Source organism: Podarcis raffonei, chromosome 1 (genome assembly GCF_027172205.1).
Source record: "Podarcis raffonei isolate rPodRaf1 chromosome 1, rPodRaf1.pri, whole genome shotgun sequence".
In the NCBI taxonomy this organism is placed as follows: Eukaryota; Metazoa; Chordata; class Lepidosauria; order Squamata; family Lacertidae; genus Podarcis; species Podarcis raffonei.
Window position 1 is genome coordinate 109,686,375 of NC_070602.1, and position 24,995 is coordinate 109,711,369.

Sequence of the window (24,995 nt, forward strand, 5' to 3'; positions counted from 1 at the left end):
CCGATTCGTCCCCCGCCTCCTGTCTTTCGACCCTGGGTCCCTCCCACCGCCGCGTCCCTCCGATCCCCCCCGGTTAAGGTGGAAGGGGATGGCCAAAGCCACCTTAAAGAAAGCCTCGGGCAAGGCGGGCGCACACGGCGCTGCGGACCCCCGAAAGCCCCACCGGGAGCCGGCGGCCCCTTCCTTGCCGCTCTCCCGGAAGCCGAGCTGCCGACTGAGGCAGGGGGCGAAGAAGAACGCGAGGAAGCGAGGAGGCGACCACGGGGGCTGGGTGGGCGGGGGAAGCGGCTGGGCGGGCAGCCCTCCTCCCGCCATTGGTGGGCGCCCCTCTCTCCCGGGGAGCCCGAGGAGGCGCCGATTGGCTGCCGGCGCTTGTCAGTCGGCGAGGGCCGAGTTCCATTGCTGGCTGGGCGTGCGGCGTGAATCGCTGCTGCTGCTGCTGCCGCGGCGGCTGGTGCAGCTGCGGGGAGAGCGGGGCTGGCGGCGGCGGCGGAGGGAAAAGGGATGCTGGCGGAATGGGCGGCCGGGCAGGAAAGCGGCGAGCGGGAGCCGGAACTCCGCTGAGAAGCGTCCGCGCTGCTGCTGCTGCCAGTCAAGGGAAGGACGTGAGCCGAGCCCCGCTGGTGAGGTTTGGCGCCGGGCAGGCTTCTTTCTGGGTGTGTGTTGTGGCGTGTGTGTGTATGTGTGTGTGTATTGTGGCTGTGCGTGAGGGGCAGGATCTCCCCGCGCAGCATCCGTTGTTGGAAGGGCTGGACTCGGGCGGCGCAGGGCAGGGGATCGGCCGCCGCCGGGCAGGGCTGGGCTGGGCTGGGGGGCATTGAGCAAGATGCCTGGGCGAGGGGCGAGCGCGGCTGAGCGGCATGGGCGCCTGGAGGGCTTGGGCGCACTTGGCGGGGCAGAGGCGCCCTGCCGCCTCCGGAGCATCGCTCTGGTGCTCGGATGCCCTTCAAGGAGGCTTCGCCGGCAGCCGGAACGCGAGGACGAAGGAGCATGCAGGAAGCCCCGCAGATGGAACTTTATTGGCCTAATTAAAAGAGGATTTGCATGGTGAGGGGAAGCGCGGATTGGCAAGGCAATGCCCTGGGCGCAGGTTGCTGGAGAGCAAGAGAGGTTGCTTGCTTTGGGGTTCTTTTTGCTTCTTGCAAGCGAAACTTCAGCTGGAGCCCGTGGCCTGGCGGGCTTTGCCCCGCAGCCCATGCCCGAAGTTGAGGAGGTGAGCCCTTGGACTGATCTCTCCTAGCAGCTTCGAGCTCCTGAGACCTTAGGGTGAGTCAGGTAGGCAGCCGCCCAACTCCTTCCCTGCCCACCTCTGCCTTGGTTCCAATACCTATAGATCCACCGTGTGGATGCCAGGCTTTGGGTTCAGCTCGCCTACTTTTCTGGAGCTTTTCCCGTGTGTGAGAGAGTACTACTGGAGGCGTGTGTTTGGCTGGGGGTTGGTGGAGAAGAGCAAGCTTTTGTTTTCATGTCTGAGCGAGAGAGTTGAGAAGTCCAGTGGCTCTCAGCTGTGAACTGTCAGTTCCCCACAATGGGATGCCGGATTATTTGCCAGCCTGCACTGTTTGACTTCCAAAGTGTATTGATGTCAGGGCAGCTGTTACTTTGCTTTTTTCCCTCCCAAATAAGATGCAGGGATTTATTTATTTATTTTAAAAGACAGATTGCCAATTAAGAAAACAGCGTTAACCTTCTGTTTTTGTAACCATCTCCGCAGGGGACTGGGTTTGATTTTATTCTCCCACAGAAATTGCGTTAAATGAAAAGGGCTTTTTTTGTTCCCAACTCTGCTGATGGCTAATGCTGGTTGGTTGGTAGATTTGGAACCTTGCAACTTTGGGAAGTGGATGGGATGACCCATTGATGCTTGTTCCTTAATAGTTTTTTTGAGGATTATTATTTTTAAAAGAAGAACTCCATGAATATGAATCCTAGAGGAGGTAATGGTGTTAGTCTGTTGTAGCAACGTTGAAGAAAGGGTCTTGTGGCACCTTTTGAAAAGCTAACTGATCTTGTGGTATAAGGTTTCATGGACGAGAAGTCGCTTGCTATCCTATACAAAAGTAAGTCTGTGAGGTTTACTCTCAAGTAAATGTGCATTGGATTGTGGCTGCAGCCATATGTATCCTCTTGAATATAACAGAGTGGGTTGCTTGTAGCCATAAAACCTTTTGGCATGATACATTGTAAGTCTTAAAGATACATCAGAACTTTTCCTGTTTTTTCATTAGAGATATGCAACCTAATATTAAGCAGTTTTTCTCAGAAGTAAGGTGAAGTAATTCAGTGACACGTCAGTCGCCTGTTTGTCTTCTCGTGGTTCTTTGAGGGGTAAAAGCAATACAGAAATGAAGCAGAAAAAGCTACTCTGTGCATACTGAGAAAGAGCCAGCTAGTGGTCAAAAGACACATGCCCAAGAGCTACTTAAAGAGAATAGCAACTTGGCTGAGATTTTGGTTGCAGAAAGTTTATTACAAAATCCCTGACCTTGACTTGCGGATACTAATGTGCAGTGCTGCTCTTGGCATGTTTACTCATGTTTCAGTTGCATTGGGGGGGGTTACTTCTTTGTAAGCGTGGTTAAGATCACAGTATTAAATTCTTCCAAACCTTAGGTCTCACCAGATGAGTTCTGGATTTACTGGGATGTGTTGTTTCTTCATGAAGACTGGAAGCAATAAAACAAAGCCAAACTTCAGCTTATCCAGTGGTCTAATATGTTGCTCTGTTGGCTCCAATCTTTTACACACTTCCTAGGGAGTAAGCACCATGGACCTCAGTGGGAACTTACTCCTGAGTAAATATGCACAGGCTTGAGCTGCAGACCATTACGAACACTAGATTCTGAATTGGTTAGTAGTGTTTTGTTATTTAGCATGCATTGGTTGTTCGCATATCTTTCTTAAAAAGGAACGACTCCATGATGCAAAACATTAACTCTCTAATAGAGCAGTAGCTAACCCTCATAATTACGAGAGGGATCTTTATTTTTATTTTTTATGGTGCTTAATGCTTCTAAATTTTCTGAAGCATTGTGCCACTGATGTAATTAGCAGCCAAACACCAACACATTGGGGAAAGTGTAGCATATCTATGATCTTCCATCTGATGTAGAGTCTAATCTACATACCATTCTAATGATTTGTTAAATAATGGATTGTGATCTGCAGATACCTTGGCCTTATTAATTGAAAGCCAGTGGTGGAATGGTAGGGAGACTGCTCAAATATTTAAGATGGTATTTTGTTCTGCTAAAACCATCTGGTTCCCTGTGGGCATTTTTAGCTCTGAAAAAGTCTCACATAGTTTAGAAGTCTAGGAATGTGCCATGTTGCTTATGCAACCTTCTTCTCTAACACACATGAATTCTCTTCTCTGTTTCCAGGTTGTACTATCCACACTTTCCCTTGATGTCTGAACTGGGTAAACCATGGTTAGCACTCACTAATAATTCATGTTTTGCAAACCGACCTCAAACCATGGTTTCAAGTTGTGCTTTGTTTGAGTGTTAGCACCAATCATATTTTACTTGATTCAGACTTGGATGCTACATTGGAAAGCTGTGGTTAGGGCAACTTAGAAATGGATGAGTAATTGAAGTATCAGGGAGGGGGAAGAGGAAGGCATGTTTAAACCCACAATACACTCCCAGACCTCCAAAACATGGTGCAACCTGGGTTACTGTGTCTTGGTTGGATGCACAAATCCATTCATAATAGTTGAAAAACTAATGGGAAGTTAATGAAAGCTACATATTGACACCAGTGGGCTTTAGAATACTTAATCCTTCGGTCAAATCAGGTTGTCATTAACAGCATGTTTGTGTTTTGCACTAATAAGCTTTTATAGCTGAATTGTAAATATTAAGGGTAGGTTTTAATACTCAGTGCTTTCCTTGGTCCCCATAAAACACAAATCTGCCCTGCAATGCACTTATCAGAGAAAAATATATTTACTTTCAGGAAACAGAACTGAAATGGTACTTTATCAGATTTATGATTTTTTGTCATATGGTGCTAGAAAAGTGTTAAACTGATGCGATGCAGCTAATGAAATCTATTTAAGATTTTTTTCGGTAGCTAGGTACATTGCAGAGAACTGTGTGCAGTTTGTTCTGTTCCTACTTAGTGCTTTCATTCTAGTTTTTCTTGACCTATACCACTGGGTGCAGTCAGTGTCAATTTTTTCAAGCGGTTTAGTGACATAGACAAATGCTGTTTTGTCAAAAGGCAAGGTTGAAACCCCCAAACTGATTTTCCTTGTGCCTTACATTGTATATTGGGGCTTCTATCCATTGTTCATTTGATTCCTGCGTACTCACTTGGGAAATCCTATTTACTTCAGCGCAATTATTCATCTGATTAGAAATATAGGAAATCTCCCTTATTTTTATTGTACTGCCTTACCTCTTAAGCTACTGGTCCTCTGGGCAGCTATTGCATTTGGAATTACAAAATAATGGGTTGTCAACAATGCTAGCCCTACTTGGAGTAAACCCATTAAAACTAAGGGGCCTAAGTTAGGCATGTGTATTAATTTCAGTGGGTCTGCTCTGAGTAGGACTAGCATTGAAAACTACTTGGTGCAAATAAGAATGATATTATAAGAATAAGAATAAAATCAAAGCAACGTAAAAGTAATTCATAACACAGAAGCTTCCATTTCAAAGGCCTGATGAAAGGGGCATTTCTTTGCCCTAAATGAAATGGATCTGGTAGGGAGCCAGCCCTTAAAAGACCATGTGCAATGCAGATACGTCAAATAACTAAGGCACACCAAGTTCATTGAGGCTTACTCCCTGGTAATAAGCCACAGGACTGCTACCTCAGTGTATGGTATTGTTATTTTAATGGATCAAGAACTTTTTTTTACATTATTACAATCTTTTGTGTTCAAATTGTTGAATACACCAAACTTAACCACAATAAACTGTAAATGCTACTACTACAGAATAACTATTTTTTTAAAAAAAATAACAATAAAAATGACTCAACTACCACAGGACATATTTGCCATATTTTTTGTGTTTTGTCTTTGCATTAAAATATGAAATGTCAAAAAGAGCATTCAGTTTCCATTCTGCCTTTCAAAATGGTAGAAGAAATATATAAGTTCCTTCTGAAAATATATTTGAATCCTATTGCCGGGATAATTAGCAAGCTACTATATTTCTTTGAAAAAGAAACTTCCTCATTTTCCTCATTGCACGAAAGGGATATAAACAATTAATTTATGTATGTGTTCGGCTTTTTTAAAAAATGGAATGAAACAGTCTTTTTGCAAATGCCAACCTGCTGCCTGATTTAATTGCCCAAATAAAGATTATATCACAGCACTAAAATCTCAGTGGTGAAATTGGCAGCAATAAAGTGACTTACATGGATACAGCAGGAGAAAACAAAGCCCTTAAATATTGTGTTTGTATACAACAGGTTGAACTACTAAAGTGGTTTTTAAGAACTGCAGAGGTGTTCTTCTTGTTAATTTAGTAATTTTATGAACCCTTCAAAATTGCGTTCTGACTGACATGGGAAAGTTACTCTTCTCCTTGAACTAAACTTAATTGGTGACATCTATGTCTCCCATTGAAATTATGTTTTTATAAATGCACATTTTTCAGGCACTCAGCAGACCTCCCAGGGGCTACCAAGGCAACCAAGAGACGAAACTACACTGATCTGTCAGTTGCTGCCTTACATCTTCCAAGTTACTTGATGGTTTTCTTTGGGACATGCATACATTATCCTTCATTTGCATGAAGGGACTTTGATCTTGGTTAGAAGAACATTTTCCTAATTTCTCTGATGCCCTCCCACCACCACCTAGTCTGAGGTCTGGATTCTTCATCCAAGTCTCTCCACATACACCAAGACAGGTGTTTCGATGCATAACCATGTAATGGCTTCCAAAATCAGTGCACAACTCAAAAACACCAGCTGGACAATTATTATCTAGTAGTCTCAATCCCCAGAAAGAGGGGAAACCCAGAGTATATGAAGGTTCTGGAGACTGACGCCATTGTAGTATTGCTACCTATTTGTTCTATATTATTGTCTTCAGTGTGTTTTGACAAACTAAATTCTTTATCATTCTTCTTAGAGCAGGGGTGGGGAACCTTTGACCTTTCAGATGTTGTTGGACTTCAGATGTTTCTGTCCAGCCCATCCAGCTCAGCCAGTGGCCAGATATGACAGGAGTTGTGGTCCTGTGCTGTCGAGAGGGCCACAGATCCCCCACCCCAGGGTTAGAGAATTGGTCTCTCTGTTACCATCTTCTCTTAGCTGACAATGTTGGTGATGGCCCATTTTGCCTTAAGTGACTTGAGTTCATCATATCTAAGAGAACATATCCATCCCTTTGTCCCATCACAACCTGGAAGACCAACTGGAAATACCCTGTTATGTTTACAAGCCATACACCAAGCTGCAATGGCATTTATTTGTATTCCACCTTTTCCCAAAGAATGGATTCAAGATGGCATATATAGCAAAGCCATGCACCCCCTAGATGATGTAGTCATTTATATTTATAAAAAATATAAATTTTTAAATTTTGCAAATACAGTTTTAATCAATATCAATAACTATATCCTCTAGGGTCCTGGACTTCACTGGAAGTTTCTTATGGCTTTCTTAATGAGACAATTTGTTAACTGATAGACAAGATGCCCTAAGTAGTTGTTTCTTTGCTATTGTTGATCTTCCCTTGCAAAGGCCAGCGGCTGGGGAATGTTGAGCAGTTTCTGTTGTGAGTTGTCAACTCGGGAGACAAATACAAAAGGGCCCTTTGGCAGGCAAAGGGGCCTAGGAAGGTTTTCCCTGTTGTAAATTTGAAAACCACCACTCTAGAATGTAGGAAACAGTGCTAAAAGTGAGGTTTTGACATTTTGGAGAGGCTGGGCACCTCTTCCGCTCATGGGCATCTATGGCTGACCCCTTATCCAGTTTCTATTGCTACAGGCAAGAAAGCATTTTTTCATTTCCGTTGGAATTCCACAGTATTTTTACACGAACATTTCTTAACAAAGAAGCAGAGGAAGCAAAGTTAGGGTCGCAAATTTGTTTTCCAGGAAACCAATTAGTTCAGTGTGACAGAAGAAAGCGCTGATATTCAATCAGGAAGACATTACAAATAGATTGTCTACCTAAAGCTGTGTCTTTCAGGAGTGCTTCTGAGCTGAGCCAGGGAGAAAGGAAGGATGGGAAGAAAGTCTTTGTTCCTAATTATGAGGCTATGTCTCTAAAAAATATAATTAGACAGAGGGCTGGCTGTGCAGCCCAATTCTATGCATGTTTACCCATAAATTAGTCCCATTATCTTCAATGGAGCTGACTTGCTAGCAAGCGTGTTTTAGAATGGAATGCTTAGGAATAATACTGTCCATTCAAGGCATGTCCAGCAAGTAAGGCTGCAGTCTTTACTGGCATAATTGGTAGACCAATTACTATGCTTTTGTTGTCTAATCAAGGGCACATTTTAATCACTGGGCTGAAAAGGAAGGACACATTTGTTTACTTTGAGACCATTTGAGGTTTTGCCATGGAAATTAAAATTAAAATGCTTAAGAGAGTTGTTTTCTTCTCACCATTTGTGGTGTCTTATAAAATAAAAACAATGCACCATAATAACTTGGCCAGCCTTGGATTCTATCCATCTTGACTTTGTGTGTGTGTGTGTGTGTGTGTAAGAGAGAGAGAGAGAGAGATGCCTCTGGCTGTGGTAATTCTCCCATCTATCCTCCTTCAGCAATAGTGGGTGGGTGGCTTTTCCAAGTGTCACCCATGGCTAGTGCTACTTAACCTGAGAGGCAAAATAGGTGAAATGATGTAGCTAAGTTGTAGTTCATCTCCCTTGTATGCAGAAGTTCCCAGATTCAATCCCCAACATTGCCAGACAGGACTGGGAAAACAACCCTGTCCAAATATCCATTTCCAGTCTATGTGGATAGTATTGCGTTAGTTAGCCCAATGGTCCGCATCAGTATATAAAGCTGCTTTCTGTTTCTGTGCTCTAGCTTGTTTGAATAAGAGGCTTCTGCAAGCCTCTGCTAATGTTTTTCAGGAAGAGTTTTTGTTGATGCTATCCTTTTGTTGACTCATTTCCACTTCAGTGCTAAACCTGCTGTGGAGCACATTCGGATTCTAGGTTGAGGGTGTTATGCTAACTTGCAACAAATGAGTACGTAATTTTTTTTTTTTGCCATAGCGGTAGGAATGATTGGAGGATTCAATCTTTCATTGCTGATCCACCCCTCCTGGACTAATGTGTACATAGGAATGTGGTCATCCAGCAACTTTGGCACTTCTGGGATGCTCCATGTTTTCTGTTCACATGATCACGTTTAGAAATGCATCTTCTGGGAGAAAAATGTGCTTAGAAATTTAAATGTCAATTTTCATGTAGATTGTGTGTGTGTGTGAAAAGAAGCAGCAAATAATGCTGAAGTAATGTACATGCAGAGTGGGGCAGTCTTATAGGTGAGTGCATGCAAAAGTGATATGAACTACAAATAGACTATTTCATCCATCCCTAGTAGATTCCTGTTTATGGTCACGGGAGCTTAGATACATGCAATAGAGATGTCCTCTCTGCACTCAGAGGGTGGTGTATAATTTTCATGAAAGAGATAGGGGCCAAAAATAGATTGAATCAACCATCCTTCTGATTTCATATATATATATATATATATATATATATATATATATATGCACACACATACATATTTTAACAGTGCAACACATCTCAGAAATAAGTATAAAGTGGGAGTAGGATTGTACCCTAAAGCCTGTAACAGCTGCAGATTTGTTCAATTAGAAGATGGTCAACATAATGGAATTTTTATATCCATCAAAAGTCTCAAGTGGGAGGAGATGAGAGAGACAAGATCATCTCTGAAACACATTTAGAAGCCTCAGAAATTTTTGCAAAGGCTCATTTGGCAGCTTCTATCCTATTATAATCCAAATCCTTTTACTCTGTCCTCTATTTCACGTTGCTAATCGTAGCTCCATTGTGTGGAATATTATTTACAAAATGACAGATGTGCTGATTTTGGATCAACTTTGAATGATGGAGTACTTGAATGCAGGACCTGCTGTCAGTGCTGAATTTAAGCTCACTGTTTTCAGCTCCACTTGGGAGCTTGTAGTTGGGACCTCCTGAATGGAATAAATTTTAGGGGGGCAGCTGCAAGCCCTACTTCTGGCAGGGATCAGCTGCACTCAGGAATCAGTCCTAGCTGGGCTTGCTTCTGAGGCCAGATTTAAAAGACACCAAATGCAAGAACAACTGAGAATCTATTTCAAGGTTTCTGATTGTTGCTTTTGCAGTAGTTATTTTACCTGCCCTACAGCTGATATGTGTGGCTGGTGGGCATAGCTGAGGGAAATTGTCCCACAGGCTGAATTAGAACCCCTGGCGGGCCTAATTTGACCCATTGACTGGATGTTCTCCAGCTACTTATGTTCCTATGTTTCTAGATTCCAGGATAAGCAAAGTCAAGGGTTAGGGGATACTCTTAAATTAGCTGAAGGAATGTGTAGGTGACATTTGAACTGGGAAAGGTATTATCTTGTAAATGGTAGTAATGCACATAAAATGGACAGGAGTAAGATACTTAAGTGGTGATTCATGTGCTTTAAAATGCATGTGTGATTTTGCTTTGGCTAAAGAATTGGAGGCATAGCATGTTGGGGCTCATGCACACGGCATCCATATAAATGACTAAATTAAAGGAGGATGAATAATTAGGTTGATCATGCAGTCATTGTGTTCTCCTTTGATTCCGTAAGCTTTGTGATGACTGAAGAAATAGGCAGAACTCTTCAAACATTTCAGTGAATATCAACATCTTTCAGTCTCGTTATGCGTTGATTCAGCTTAGTTGCTTTTGCGGTTAATTTTACTTTAAAATATGAAACAATGTATCAAAAATACCCACCTGTTTGCAAATGACATTACATGTTAAAACAAAACACATCAACCTCAAAGTAAACTACCTAACAAAAAATCAGAATACCCTCTACCCTATTGAGGTTCTTTGCTATTTTTCTACCAGAGAAGAGTTATGTTTTCATTTCCTTACTTTAGACACTTAAAAATAATAATCCAATTTCTTATCTTTATAGCTAATGTCAACCCAAAGGTAGCAACAGCTGCTTTCCCTCCACTGCAAAACAGAATAGAATTCTATCAGGCTAGAATATCATTAAATATAATTCCCATCCTCAGTCAACTTAACCCTGAGCCCCAAAGCTGACTGAATGAGAGGCTTTACTACAATTTCAAAAGGCACCTGGTCGTGGTAGAGAAAAGACATGGCAGAATCCAAGCACTGGGGAAAATGAAATGCCCAGATCGTATTCTATCAAGAGTAGAGTTGGGGGCAGAAATCTGATTTGGTTCCCTTTTTAAGGCAAGCCTACCTGATATGCACTTCCTGAAACAATACACAAACTGAAATACAGTTCTATCTTTCACAGTTCAAACTTATTCAAATGCTGCTGTTATCCAATAGAAAATGCGTACAAAAATACAAATGGGGAAAGTGTGCAAGATCCCTTTCTTGGGCAAGATCCCTGAGTGTGTGATTGTGGACCAGATCCAGGCACTCTTGGAGGAAGCTGATTTTCTGGATCCATTTCAAACAGGGTTTAGGCCCAGTTTTGTGACAGAAACTGCTTTATGATCAACTGTATGAAGACCTCTGTTGGGAGAGAATCTGGGGAAAATGTGTTCCCGTTAATTCTCCTTGACCTCTCAGCAGCTTTCAATACCATCAGCCGTGGTATCCTTCTGGAGTGGCTGTCCAAGTTGGAGGTGGGTGGCCCTACTTCCAAGCAGCGGTTCTGGTCCTGCTTGGATGGTCGTTCCCAGAGGGTGATGCCTGGGGAATGCTCTTTGGTCCCGTGGAGCCTTCAATGTAGAGTTCCTCAAAAGTTCGATTTTATCCCCTACCTTATGCTGTTTAACATCTACATGAAACTGCTGAGTTGGAACATCCAGAGTTTTGTAGTACAATGTTAGCAAAATGCTGAGGACATACAGCTGTGCTTTTCCTTTACACCTGCAAGTATGTAAGTGGATGTGCCTCAGTAATGGACTGAATGAGAGCCAACAAACTGATGCTCAATCCAGATAGGCACTGTTAGTGTTAGAATTCCTGCTCCGTGATTGCAGTCATGGGATTGTTGTCTTTCACATGACGTGGTGTGTTTTGACTCCACAAAGTGGGAAGTGACAGAGACAGGATGTTTGTGTTACTGTGTTCCGTGAAGTAGGACTATTGGCCTTTGTTTTTTATCTTTGCTGTCTGATGCTAGAGAGAGAGGGAGCCATGTTGCAGTGCTCCGTGTGTGTTTATATGTAAATAAAGTAGATTAGCCAAAATGCTGAGTTGCTGAGGTCTGTCATGCGAACTGTGAAGACTCTGCAGATCCCTAAGTGTGCCGGTGTCTGTTGGCATCGGTTGCTGTGATGTTCGGGTGGAAGAAAGCTTTTGAAGCTCCCAAACGAAAGACCAGGAGGGAGAGAACATGCTAGTTGGGCATATGTCTCTGCCAGGGTCCTACTCGAGTGTAGGGCAAGCTCCTGACAGCTAGTGGGTGGTTCCCTAGACTGGATGGTTAGGAGGCTGTCTGCTCTTGCTGGGGTTACACTTCTTCTGAAGGAGCAGATACATAGCCTGGGGGTCCTTCTGGATTCTTTGCTGTCACTTGAGGCTCAGGTGGCCTCAGTGGCATGGAGTGCCTTCCATCAGCTTTGTCTTGTGGCCCAGCTGCACCTTTATCTGGACAGGGATAGGTAGGTAAGTGTAGAGCAAGCAGGTCCAGCCTAGTCAATGAAGGCAAAGTCAGAGCAAAGTTCTCTTACATGAAACACAACAGGACCCTGGACAGCTCCAAATAGGTTATGCTGGCTGAAGCTTTTCCCTCCTAACGTACATAGAGAAGGACATATCAGCTGGAATTTTGGGCTGACCAAAGCCTTATTTAATCTGATGTGACGAGGTGTGGCTGGCTTCCTGTTTACCCTCTAGAGCAGTTTTAGGGGGAAGTTTGGGGCGGCAGGGAATGGGAGAGGAAAAAAGGAAGTCCTGCTGAGTGAGCAGAACTCCAGTCTTGCAGCATACATTGCAACCCCTAGTTTAGTTACTAGTGAACTTAAATTACATATATGTGGCAGAATTTTTCTTCAGTTCTTTGCTTCCTATTTGAAAGAGACAATGGAGTTGTTGCCCAGCTTCCTGACTGAGGGTTCAGGTCAAAGTTGTTGAGCTTTTTATAGGAAGGAAAGCCCTGTTATGGGGGGTTCAGAGAGGAGGAAGGTCTGTTTTTGGGGGATGCAGGGTAAAATGTTGAGCTTTTTTAGGGGAACTAAAGTTATTGAACTTCTTTGGGGGGAGCCAGTGACCTACCAGTGATCTACCACAGATGTCCAGTGATCACGATCTACCTATTGGATGTGCCTGATTTAGACCATTTCTCTACCACTATCTATCTATCTATCTATCTATCTATCTATCTATCTATCATCTATCTATCTATCATCTATCAATTGGGTACAGAAAGCAGCAGCACTTCTGTTGACACTACGAAAACTGCATCATACTGAAGAAGTAATCGTATTATATCAATAATAACAGAATATAGATAGTGACAGTGTGGATAACTTTCAAAGAATCTGCTTTTCATTTAAGTAACTGTCACCTGCAATATAATTAAAATATCATTGTACCATAAAAGCCTTTCAATTGGCAAAGTGTTAGTTTTCTTTAGTCGCAGAAGATGGGGTCTGTTTATAATGAATGGTTTGCTTAGAGAGCAGTTATTCAGGGCAGGAGGAGCGATGCTCACCCGGGAAACATATTTGACTGCTCTTTAGATGAAATGAAGATTAATTGAATTGACAGATTTAATCTGGCTGGTACAGGACACAACATTGTCTGGAATGTAACACTGAAGTCAGTGGCATGGGTAGGGAACATTGAGAATGGCCATGGGCTTGTCCCTAAGACATAGTGTAGGGATAATACACAGGACTGACAAAAAGTCGACTTTCCCTCAGGTTTCTGTGGGAATCTGATATGTTGCCATTCTTAGCCAACTAGGAATCAAATATCCTTGTCAACTGGTTGAAAAGCATCCAGAGCATCACTGATAGATCCCAGTCTTCCTTCTGCTGAACTTGGTCTATGTAAGGTAAAGGTAAAGGGACCCCTGACCATTAGGTCCAGTCGTGACCGACTCTGGGGTTGCGGCGCTCATCTCGCTTTATTGGCCGAGGGAGCTGACGTACAGCTTCCAGGTCATGTGGCCAGCATGACTAAGCCGCTTCTGGCGAACCAGAGCAGCACACGGAAACGCCGTTTACCTTCCCACCGGAGCGGTACCTATTTACCTACTTGCACTTTGATGTGCTTTTGAACTGCTAGGTTGGCAGGAGCAGGGACCGAGCAATGTGAGCTCACCTCGTCGTGAGGATTCGAACCGCTGACCTTCTGATCGGCAAGTCCTAGGCTCAGTGATTTAACCCACAGTGCCACTCACGGTCTATGTACTAGGTATCAAAAGACCAAAACAAAAAACAAAACAAAACAAAACAAAACCCCACATCCTCTTTTGCTTTCAAAAGACATTGCTGTGGTTATTATTACATGTAGACAAGGAACACAACAAATTCTCCTTGGAATGCAATGCTTCTTCCACCCCACCCTCTCTCATATATTCTTGAATATATCCAAGATCAGACTTTTGAACTTTGCTACGGAGCTTGCCGCTTTCTGCTAAAAAAAACAACCACACCACTCCTACAGATGGAGTCTTTGTGTTTTGTTGTATTATTATAGAACAAATACCCCCCTAAAGAGAGGCATAAGAAAAATCTTCTTAAGAAAGAGGCAGAGAAGATTGTGAGGCTTTATTCAATTACTCCCTAAAGGGTTGAATGTGAGTATTGATTATATGCCTCTTTTAAAATAATAGTGGAGTTATCTGGGCAGTCCCTGAGTTCCAGAAATTGTGTACTGTATTTCTGGTTCCTTGTCTCTACACTAGGGGTGGAGATGTTGTTAGGCTACAACTGCTGTCATTCCTGACCATTGCCCATGCAGGTTGCCCTATTATATTCTGTGACCCCAAGAAAGTTAACATACCTATACTGAGGAGTTGGACTGAAACCCAGCATCTACTATATTTAGGTTGGAATGTTTTGGAGTAGTGACCTGGGTTTCGCATTCCTCACCCTATGAGCTGCTTTCTCTAAAGCTCCAATAAACCATGAAAAGTCCTGTCAGGGCTTGCAAATTTGATTTGGGTTGCCAGTTGGATCTCAGTGTGTTGGAGGGAACTGTTTGGCCCTTTTCAGGCTTTGTTTTGTTTTGGTTTTTAACTGTCTAATTGGCTTGCTGCTATTGTCTTCTGCTTGCTGCCAGACAGGCAGCAATAGTTGTGCAAGTAGTAGCTTCAGCTCTTTTAAGTATTGGTGCCAGAAGATGGGATCTGTGTTCTGAAATGTACTGAGCTATGATAAATCCTCCCGAGCCGGCACTTTTGAGAACAAGTTTTTCTTTTTGTGTTCCTTCTCATTTCTGTGCCTTTCTTTTGGGTTTCTGCTTTTATTATGCGTCACACAGCAGGTGTGCATGTGATTTTGTTTTGTTTTTTTATTTGCTTTTATGAAATGATTTATGGTACTAACCCTGAGAACTGCAAGGTTTTTAAAACTCTCTTCTTTTCCCCAGGGATTTCTTTTATGGGGGCGGGGGTAGTTCTTCTTTTGAAGAGACGTTTGTGAATTGTAACATGAAATGGGCCATTGCGACTCCCATGTTCTCCAAGCAAGAGTGGGATGTCTGCAGCGCTAGGCTTTGATTGGAGTGATGCTTTGAATCCATGATGGTGCCACAACCTGATAAAATGAAGCCTTTTTTTTTTTTTTTGAATACTTGAATTTTAATCAGTTCTAGTCAATCACAGTTTTTGAAGTGATTTTGAGCACAGCTCCTTCTTTGTTTCTGCTGTACGGTAAGCAGGTCTTCTGCACAACGGATTGGGGTCGGCAAGCACCACCTTTCTCCCTCCCTCTACCTCCAAATCACATGTCATCTGCAATACATTAAATTATATTGCAGATTTATTTACTGCATTTTATAAGTAAGGAAGCACCCCTCTGCTTTTATTAAGGAACCCGAGAAGCACATTTCCATATTTGAAAAAAAAAATGCAGTGTATAGCCATAATGAGATGTATCTTGACCTCCCCCCCCTTTAAATTAGTTTTTATTTATTTTATTTAGAAAGATTTTTAAATTTCTCAGAGGTCTCTAAGCATGTTCCCCCCCCCCCCCATGAAGTGCTTTCCCTACTGGTGACTGGGAATAAAAATTGTTGGGTTAGATCCAGATTAGCCCTCAGCAGAGTTCTGCTCATGCTGGAGGAAGGGGTAGTGAAATTATTTTTGCTTATTCCTCCTTCCCTTTGCAACTCACTTTGCCCCCTGAAAAGTTGAACTCGAAGATTGAGGATCCTGCATGGAAGGTGGTGTTGAGCACAGTTCCATCAAATGCCCTTCTAGTCACAGAGGGGCAATTCTAGATCCAACCATTTTCATTGTTGATACGGTTTTCTTGCTCAGTCGCAGCTTCTTGTTTCTGCTCACCTTGGAACTTTGTCACAGCTCCGTCAGAGTTTTCCTGTTGTATCCTCCTCTTTGTAAGGGACATCCTTTTGGTCTTCCAGTCCATCTCTATCCCTTGGTGTTGGAGCTCTGAGACTGAGTGATGTCTTCTTCAGGGCTCAAGGAGTCTGGCATTCGAAACTGCTCCGGCTCTCTAGGATTGCCCTGCGCAGGTCCTCTCCAATTACTCATATTAATTACTGGCATCATTCCGCAATGATTTTGTCCCTGGAGCCAAGGCACGAAATAACTCTGCTTGGAAAGAAGTGAGGCATTTCGAGGATGAGCTTTCCACAGAACTAACACAACAGAGGCAGCCTGCAGTACAGCACAGATTTTTATGGCTGTTGCTTTTGTTTACATTTCTTTCCTATCCTTCCACCAAAGTCCCATCTGTGCTATACATTTAAAGCACTGTGATACTGCTTGGCTTCCCCCAAGAAATCCCGGGAGTGTAGTTTGTTAAGGGTGCTGAGGGTTGTTAAGAGACCCATATTTTCCTTAGAGCTACAATTCTCAAAGTGGTTTAACAATCAGCCTCTCTTCCCAGGGAACTCTTGAGAATTGTAGGGGAATAAGGGTCTGTAACAACTCTCAGCACCTTTAACAAACTACGCAGTCTCCATGATTCTTTGGGGAGGAATCACAACTGTTTAAAGTGATATGATAATGGTTTTGAATGTATAGTGTTGATGGCACCTAAGTTGCTGAGGGCATCAAACAGTGGAGGTGATTCCATCTCTCCCCCCCCCAAAAAAAAACCCCAGTTCTGTAAGGCTGAGAGGGTGAGGTTAAGAGATCATGGCTGACCCATAAATTTTGAATAAGGAAGAAAATTGATTTTATCTGCATTTCAATAAGAAATTACCCAATTTACACATTTCAAACCAGTATCCTGACTGAACCATGGTTATCCCTTGAAATCTGCTATTCTCTGAATTTTGTGATGTGGGCCTCCAGCCACTGTGAACAAAAATGAACTTATTAGGGGAGAGGATGTGCAAAAAATGCATTGCATTCATGAAAATAACATACAAGGAAGGATTATATTAGGGAAAATTGCTTGCAAAAAACATGCATATTCATCAGACCTTTGTACAAAAATGTCTATTTTAAGAGAAATTAGCATTAAAATGCCAAGAAATTGAGAGGATATAATTGAAATTGACAGATTCGTTCATCCTTACACAAGGCATGCTGGGAAAATCCCGCCAATGGGAGATTTGACTCCCAACTGTCCTCTATCCAGTAGACCATTGTAAACAATACATCTTAGGTCTAAGAATTAAGTAGGGCTGCTTCAAATGTCCTGTCTGGCTACTTGGGGGGGGGGGGCATCATACATGGGTATCTTCTGCCTCTAGCATAGTCCAGGAAAGGAGAAAATTTGAATTTTTCATATGATTATCTAGCGTCTACTGCTCAAACTCTAATAGATTTGTAACCATAGAAACTTTATTGAAATAATGGGTGATAAAAATTCTAAACAGGGAAGAATGTCAAAGATTAGGAATTGCAGGAAGAAGGGGCTGCACTTTCAACTCTTTGGGGGTGATGCTGTTCATAGAACATTCTGTCTTTAGTTAAACAAATTAGATGACTTCCGTTTGCCCCCCAGCAGGCTGGTCTCTGTATTATAAAATCACTGCCTATCACTTGACATAATTAGCCACATTCTGTTAAAAGTCTGCTCATGCAAAAAAAAAAAAAAAAAAAAAAGCTGCATGGAAGGATCGTTAAACAAGATTTTTTAAAAAGTGTAGATGTATTGGGCAATATTTAGTATGGACTTTGTGCTGGTGGAAAGCACTCTTTCTCTAATGTGGCGCGCCAGAAATTTGACATCCGGAATTGCCCCCAATCAGTGTTAGAAACTCAGATATATAAGCTGGGTGCCAAATGGCTCCTTAAACCAAGGCTACAGTTGCCAAAAAATGAATGTCTAGTTGCCATATTGGGGCAAAGACAGCTCTAAAGTCTTATTTTTCAAATGATGGACTGACTGGGATTATCACTTAAGCATCAGGCTAGTTCAGATGACAACCTTGAGCTAGGTTAAGAACTTGTTGTTGTTGTTTAGTCATTTAGTCATGTCTGACGCTTCATGACCCCATGGGCCAGAGCACGCCAGGCACTCTTGTCTTCCACTGCTTCCTGCAGCTTGATCAAACTCATGTTGCTAGCTTCGAGAACACTGTCCAACCATCTTGCCCTCTGTCGTCCCCTTCTCCTTGTGCCCTCCATCTTTCCCAACATCAGGGTCTTTTCCAGGGAGTCTTCTCTTCTCATGAGGTGGCCAAAGTATTGGAGCCTCAGCTTCACGATGTGTCCTTCTAGTGAGCACTCAGGGCTGATTTCCTTCAGAATGGAGAGGTTTGATCTTCTTGCAGTCCATGGGACTCTCTAGAGTCTCCTCCAGCACCATAATTCAAAAGCATCAATTCTTCAGCCTTCTTGATGGTCCAGCTCTCACTTCCATACATCACTACTGGGAAAACCATAGCTTTAACTATGCAGACCTTCGTTGGCAAGTTGATGTCTCTACTTTTTAAGATGCTGTCTAGGTTTGTCATTGCTTTTCTCCCAAGAAGCAGGTGTCTTTTAATTTTGTGGCTGCTGTCACCATCTGCAGTGATCATGGAGCCCAAGAAAGTAAAATCTTTCACTGCCTCCTTTTCTCTCCCCCCCTCTATATATCAGCCTATTCCTACCTCTTTTTCTTAAGGGTGACATGGACCATTCATAGTGTAGGAATAGTCTTCACAACTGTGAGCATGTCTGTGAACCTGCCCTGTGTTTTCCAGGATGGAGGCCTCGTTTGTGCAGTCTCTTGAAAGCCAAAAGTCGGCCTCAGTAGTGGGGGGGGGGGGAGAAGAAGCTCCTGTATCTTTTCAAAAGTAGCTTCCTCCCTCCCTGTTTTCTTTCTTTCAGTGGCATCACTTGAGGCTTTTGTTTGAGCATAAGGGAGCCCCGTGGCTGTGGCTGTGATATCAATAAGCAGGTCAAAACGGCATTTGACTGAGCTCTATTCACTGAATACTAGAAGCCAGCTCACTGGCACCCCTTTCTTTTTTTGCCTGAAGGATTCAGAACTGTAGTTCTGAATCAGTGCAACCAGGGCTGGATTAATATCGGCGAATGTAGAGTCTTCTCCCACCTACCCACATACCTCGTTCCAGGTTCTCTGAAGCTATTAATAATTACAAATGCTAAAACCAGAGAGGTCTTGGAGGAGAGACACCAAAAGCTCAGAGAAGCCTTTGAATTGCTGCATGGTTCTCATTGTCAGGAGCTAGCTAGTTATTTATTTACCATACTTTCCCGTCTATAAGACACCCCCATCTATAAGATGCCCCCTATTTTGGGGGACTCCAACTTAAGGAAATTGGGGGTGTATCTGTGTATAAGACGCCCCCAAAATTTTGACATTATTTTTTTAGGGGGGGGGAACCTAGTCTTACAAACAGAAAAATACGGTATTTAAACAAATCACCTACCACATCATCAAAATGCAAACTTCTCAGTGTGAGGGCATTTTGGGTTGTTGTTTCTCCTGTTTCTACATGGTTCTGCCCGAAAGCTGGAGAAAGAGAACGCAGTCATCAGCAGCAAAGAAGAAGAAGAAGAAAGAATATGCAGTATAGCAGCCTTTTGTTTTGGTCTCCCAACTCCCATTGTCCTCCACCCATTGGCCCTGCTGGCTGATGGGAGTTGGAGTTCAGTGACTTTTGTTTGGTGGGGACGGGGAGGAGTTGGATCAGGCAAAGACCCACTGAATCCTAAGATGGACCAGCCACCATAAAATAGCAGTAGGCCTGATTCAGGGCTCTCTGCTGTTCCATTCTGAAGTTGTTGCCGTAACATTTTCCTGCCCTTGCTACCTTCCATCCTGACCATTGCAAGTTGTGGGGCTGCAGTGGCTCCATTGCTCCATTAAACCCCAACACTGCCTCCCACCACCAGGGTTTTGATTGTGCTCTTGGGATCAGGGTGTTAGGCCTCCATCCTGTTTATAGGGGAAATAGCTACTAAATAAATGCTGTTAAACGAATAGCTATTGTCAGTAGAAATCGACCCCATGTAATCACTTGTTACCTTCTAGAACAGACTTGGGTCTTCAGCTGTTTTTGGACTACAATTCTCATCATCCCTGGCCACTGGTCCTGCTAGCTAGGGATGATGGGAGTTGTAGTCCAAAAACAAGCCAGAGTTTGGGAAACCCTGTTCTAGAAGGACAAAAGATATAGCATTCCTTTATATGGGTAACTATGAAATAATGAAAATGGCTAAATTGGAACTTAAGCTGGTGATTGTCAGATTGAGAAACTCTCTTAGTAGGTCTTTTTGGAACAAAGAACTATCAGCTTAATTTTTTTATTCCTGCTTGAAAAATATTTATTGGTCAAACGTTTCCTGTGGAGCACAGTAACGTGTTTACAAATTTAATTGCTTTTTCCAATTGTATTGTCAAGTTATAATGATACATTGTATCAATCCCCACTAAATAAAAATTATTAAGATTTGTGCTGGTGATACCATGCGAGGCAATTTAATCATATCCAGGATTAACGGTGAAACAAAATCCTGGAGTAATTGCAGTAGGTAATATTAAAAACATGTGGCTGTTGTTTTTTTGAAGACATATTGTTCTGTGATAATGAATTAATGCCAGGAACTTGAATGCTTCCAGAGAAAAGACTGTCAGCATAGTGATAGGTTTCTGAAACAGGCATTTCAAACAGAATGCTGCTGCTGCTTTCATTTTTTCGTTCTTTGCATTTGTTACTTTCCCCGTAATCCTGGTTCTCTTGGCATCACAGGCGTGATAGAATATTCCAGGTTTCCCACTCTGACGTTGGAGTGAGAGCTCCAATATCAGATCCACCACAACCTGCTACTGTGAAACTTCTGGTGTCTTGGCCCAACTGATAGTGGCTTACCATTATTGGTAGGGCCAAATGTTTGGGATATCAAGGACAGTTTGGGGGCGTAAGAACGGAGGAACAGGAAATGGCTTTCACCCAATGCTGCCTCGGTGCATAACACTTCTGGAAAATGGAGATATTTAGACCAGCTCAGGAGCTGGTTTAAACCTTTCTCTCCCTGTTATGTATTGAAGTTCTCTCCCTGGACCAGCAGGGGGATATGTAGATAGTTTTCACTCAGGTCCACATATGCATATAAGGAATTGAAAGTGACGTTCAGTGATTGGATAGTTACAGAAAGTTGTTACTGTTGCTTTGTAGTTGAGCTCTATATAAGCAGATTGGCTGAACCCTTCAGCCCAGTTCTGTTCTGGGCCTGTGAATAAACAAGAGGTGTTTGAAGAATCGCTGTGTCGTCTAATATGTTCACCCACAATTTAACACTCCCTCTGATTTTCCTCTCATTGCTGCTGCCCGACTAAAATAAAATAGAATAAAATATAATACCCCCAAAAGATGGTGAAGTAAAAGAGCACACCACCACCTTTGCCTCCATCCTGGATTTCAGTCTTAAAACAGAAACTTCATATAAAAAAGGAAAATACAAGTTTTGTTTGCAAATAGCTACAATACTCCAAACAGATGATTGACCAATTGCAACTCTGCCCCAAGAACAATACAACTCATTTTCCCATGGTGTGACCCAGAATGTAGCAGTAACTCCCCCATTAAAGTTTTTTTGTGTGTGGTACATCTTTGGAATCAATAACGTCTCATCTTCGAGCAAGTGGAAATTTCTGCTGTTGACTTCAAACAATAGAGAAATGAACCCCAACACATTGAACTATATAACAAGTAGGCTTCGTTCTGTTCAATAGGGGCAGCTGAATAATGGGCTCTGAGAAGACGCTGCTGTAATCTGGTATATTGCTCCCTCCATGGTATTGATGAAGGGAGCCTTCCTTTGTATCTTGCTCTTTGTCAAATGTTATTTATTTTTGTTTGTTTGATGATTTATGACTAATAGCAAAATCTTCGCGGCTAAATCCCTTGTCCTTGCTTCTTGGATAGATTTATTCATGTGGCTTGTCAGGCTTCTAGACCCACAAGTCTTCTGTACCATTTCACGGCATTTCATCTAACCCTGCTTGAAATTTCTGCTTACTGCCTTTGCTGCCAGAATTGCAAATTGAAGCCCAGTAGAATCACTAAAACATAAGACGTTGGCAGGCATCACCCAGCCCAAGCTTAGAGGAGGAAATTCTGTACCGAAAGCATCCCGCTGAGATTTCTATCTAGCTTCCTTAAAACCTCCAGTGATAAGAGATCCCATAGCTTTTCTGGGCAACATGTTCAATTTTCTAGCTGTTGTTATTCAATCTAAATTGATGCTGCTGCAGTCCTTTGGCCCTCTTCCTTGGGCCAGGGAAGAATTGTTTCCTTTACCTGCTGTCCACCCCTCCCCATTGAATACCTGAGTGCCAGGATTCACAGAGAATGAATGTGCACGGTTCTTTTAACCTTTCTTTATCTAATTAATATCAGGCTTGGAATGGTGTTGGGATTTAGAATTGTGTCGGAACTCTTGAATAGTTCTTTTTTTTATCTGGATGATTTACAGCACTTTGCTGCCAGCTTGGTCTGAAAGGCTATACCAAGAAATGTAATCGCTGGGAGAAAAAGAGAGATAAGGGATGTCATCCAATTAAAGAAATCTTTGTCAACTAATCAAAGTAATTTTAATTTTTGATTAAGGCTGCATACGTTTGCATACGACTAAAACAATAGTTTTGATCAAAAACACACTCCTTTGTTTTTAGGTGGTGCATGTAGATGTCACAAAAGATGCATTTGCTTTTGTGTGAAACTGAAGGGGAATGTCTGTTCAAAGATTATGCCTGCCATCTGCAGTTTATGGAAGTGCTTATATTAACAGTAATTACCGTATTTTTCACTCTATAAGACGCACCAGACCATATGACGCACCTAGTTTTTGGAGGAGGAAAACAAGGAAAAAAAATATTCTGAATCCCAGAAGCCAGAACAGCAAGAGGGATTGCTACGCAGCGAAAGCAGCGATCCCTCTTGCTGTTCTGGCTTCTGGGATAGCCGCGCAGCCTGCATTCACTCCATAAGATGCACACACATTTCCCCTTACTTTTTAGGAGGGAAAAAGTGAGTGTTATAGAGCAAAAAATACGGTACTTGTTCTATTGCTAATTGGGAAGCATATTTCTTTTAAAAAGTTGATTCTTGAGGTATGTATTTTGGAGTGAGCTGGTTAGAACTCCATAATGGCAAAAGGCAGTGATACAGATGTGCGTGTTTAATGAGCAAATTTAAAATAGTTCATCGCTCATCAGTGGTACAGGCCCTTGGAATTGGGGGGATGACTCATATGCCTTGCTTCTTCTTTTTTAAAAAGCAAAACTTTTTCAAAACTGGAGAAAGTGATGATTTCCCAAAAGCTTAATTAGATCCTGAAAGTGTGGGCTGGTTTCTGATCTACTTTAGTTTAACACTTCTTACTTTGGATTTCAGTTATGGTCTTAAATATGTTTTGTATTTTGATTTCATTGGATCTTAGTTTATTCTTAAAAAAATAAACCATAGTTGGATAATGCCTTTAGGACTAATTAATACATCGCAAATACTCTGTGAGCTTTAAAGTTCTCCAGAACTTTTCATCAGGCCAGATGTTACTCAGTGTTGGTGTAGCTGAGTGAACCAAAGAGTCATTCTTTTATTTATTTGACATTGTTTGTGGAGTTTGCTAAGAAGCACTTTAGAAATGGAATGAATAAATGTTGAAAGAGAGACCATGTCTTGTCCCCTTGCTCACTCAGATCCATCACACACAAATGCAGTACTAATGCCTTCAAGACACAAAGAAGCAGCTTTGGCATGGAAATGCTACCTGCAGCGGAAATCAAGTGAACTGGATGGGGAGAGAGTTTCTCATCAAGAAAAACATCTGAGGAATTTTGGCGAATGGCAAAGCAATATAAATGCACTTAGGAAAGTTTCTCAGCAGAGTTCCCTGAATTCCTGCAGGTGCACCTAATTTGAATCGCCGTTGCCGCTGCTGTTATTTACAGAGGTACCTCGGGTTAAGAACTTAACTTGTTCTGGAGGTCCGTTCTTAACCTGAAACTGTTCTTAACCTGAGGTACCACATTAGCTAATGGGGCCTCCCACTGCCATCGCACCGCTGGCACGCAATTTCTGTTCTCATCCTGAAATAAAGTTCTTAACCTGAGGTACTATTTCTGGGTTAGCGGAGTCTGTAACCTGAAGCATCTGTAACCTGAAGTGTCTGTAACCCGAGGTACCACTGTATTAGATTTCTTACCTACCTTTCGCTGTGAGGGGCCAGAGCAGGTCACAACCATTTGGAAATACAATATTAAAACCAGTTAAGACATGATCAGCTCCTACAATCCTCTGCTCACACAAGCTACATTGGCTGACTGAATGTCCACTTGCTGCATGTATGGATGATCTCAAAAGCTGGTGAATCATTGTGTCACCCTCTTCATAGATAGGGCTGGTTCAAGACCTTCTGCTGCCCCAGGTGAAGGTTCCCTTTCCTATTCATTGTACAGAAGCAGGCTGGACTAGCAGTTGAATCTTACTTGACGCTACCAACAATTTAGCCTCCTCATCTTCTGCACTTGAAGGTAGCGGGTCATTTTAGAGGGTTGCATGACAGGTTGTGTGACGCACACACACAGAGCTCTGATCCCTAACAGAAGGGAATGGCCAGAGGCCTCATCTACCTAATGGTAGGACTGCCCCTGTTCTTTGAAATTGTTGTCAGTGCCTGATTCCTGCATTATGTTTGAGCATGTGGATAGGCAGTTGGGGATGACTGGGGTTGCTCACGTTTTAGAGATTTATAAGGAGGGATCAGGATCCCAGCAGCAAGGCACCTTCCACAACCAGCACACTTTTTTTAGAATGGAGAGTTCCCACACATAGAAACTATATATCATAGGAGGGTTTCTACATGTTTGAATGAATGTGCCTAGGTGGTGGGAAGAGCCTGCTGCCACTATGCAGCTCCCTTGAGGTATTTTCATTCTCTGCCTCCCCCCCCCCACTTATGTCAGAACGGGACTTATATCCGAAACAGCCCATTAGTCCTTACTTGTGTGCTTACATCTCTTCATTCCAGTGGAATTAAGCTTGCAATCCAATCTGACCAGGAGACCAATGTAGAAATGTGCCAAAATATTGATAGAAATGGAAGATATGATGGGATAGAGATGGAGAAAACATGAGAGTTCTGGTTAGAAATATACACTGGAAACCTCTTTTTCAGCTGCCATGATAGCAGCTTCCCACATTTATTTGCCGATTCAAATGATCTTTGTTTCATCTGTTTGATTTTCCATT

General features: G+C 42.6%; 1 protein-coding gene across 3 annotated transcripts in view; it reads left to right on the forward strand.

The window, feature by feature from the left end:
* Positions 1 to 391: 391 nt before the first annotated feature.
* The window catches only part of B3GALT1 (beta-1,3-galactosyltransferase 1), a 359,452-nt gene continuing 334,848 nt past the window's right edge, over positions 392 to 24,995 (forward strand). Inside the window, exon 1 of one of the 3 annotated variants that reach the window (XM_053408812.1) lies at positions 392 to 623. The gene's annotated coding sequence lies outside the window, so the exon portion shown is untranslated. Of the gene's footprint in view, positions 657 to 24,995 lie in introns of all 3 variants that reach the window. The other 2 variants (XM_053408803.1, XM_053408792.1) reach the window with 2 other exon arrangements.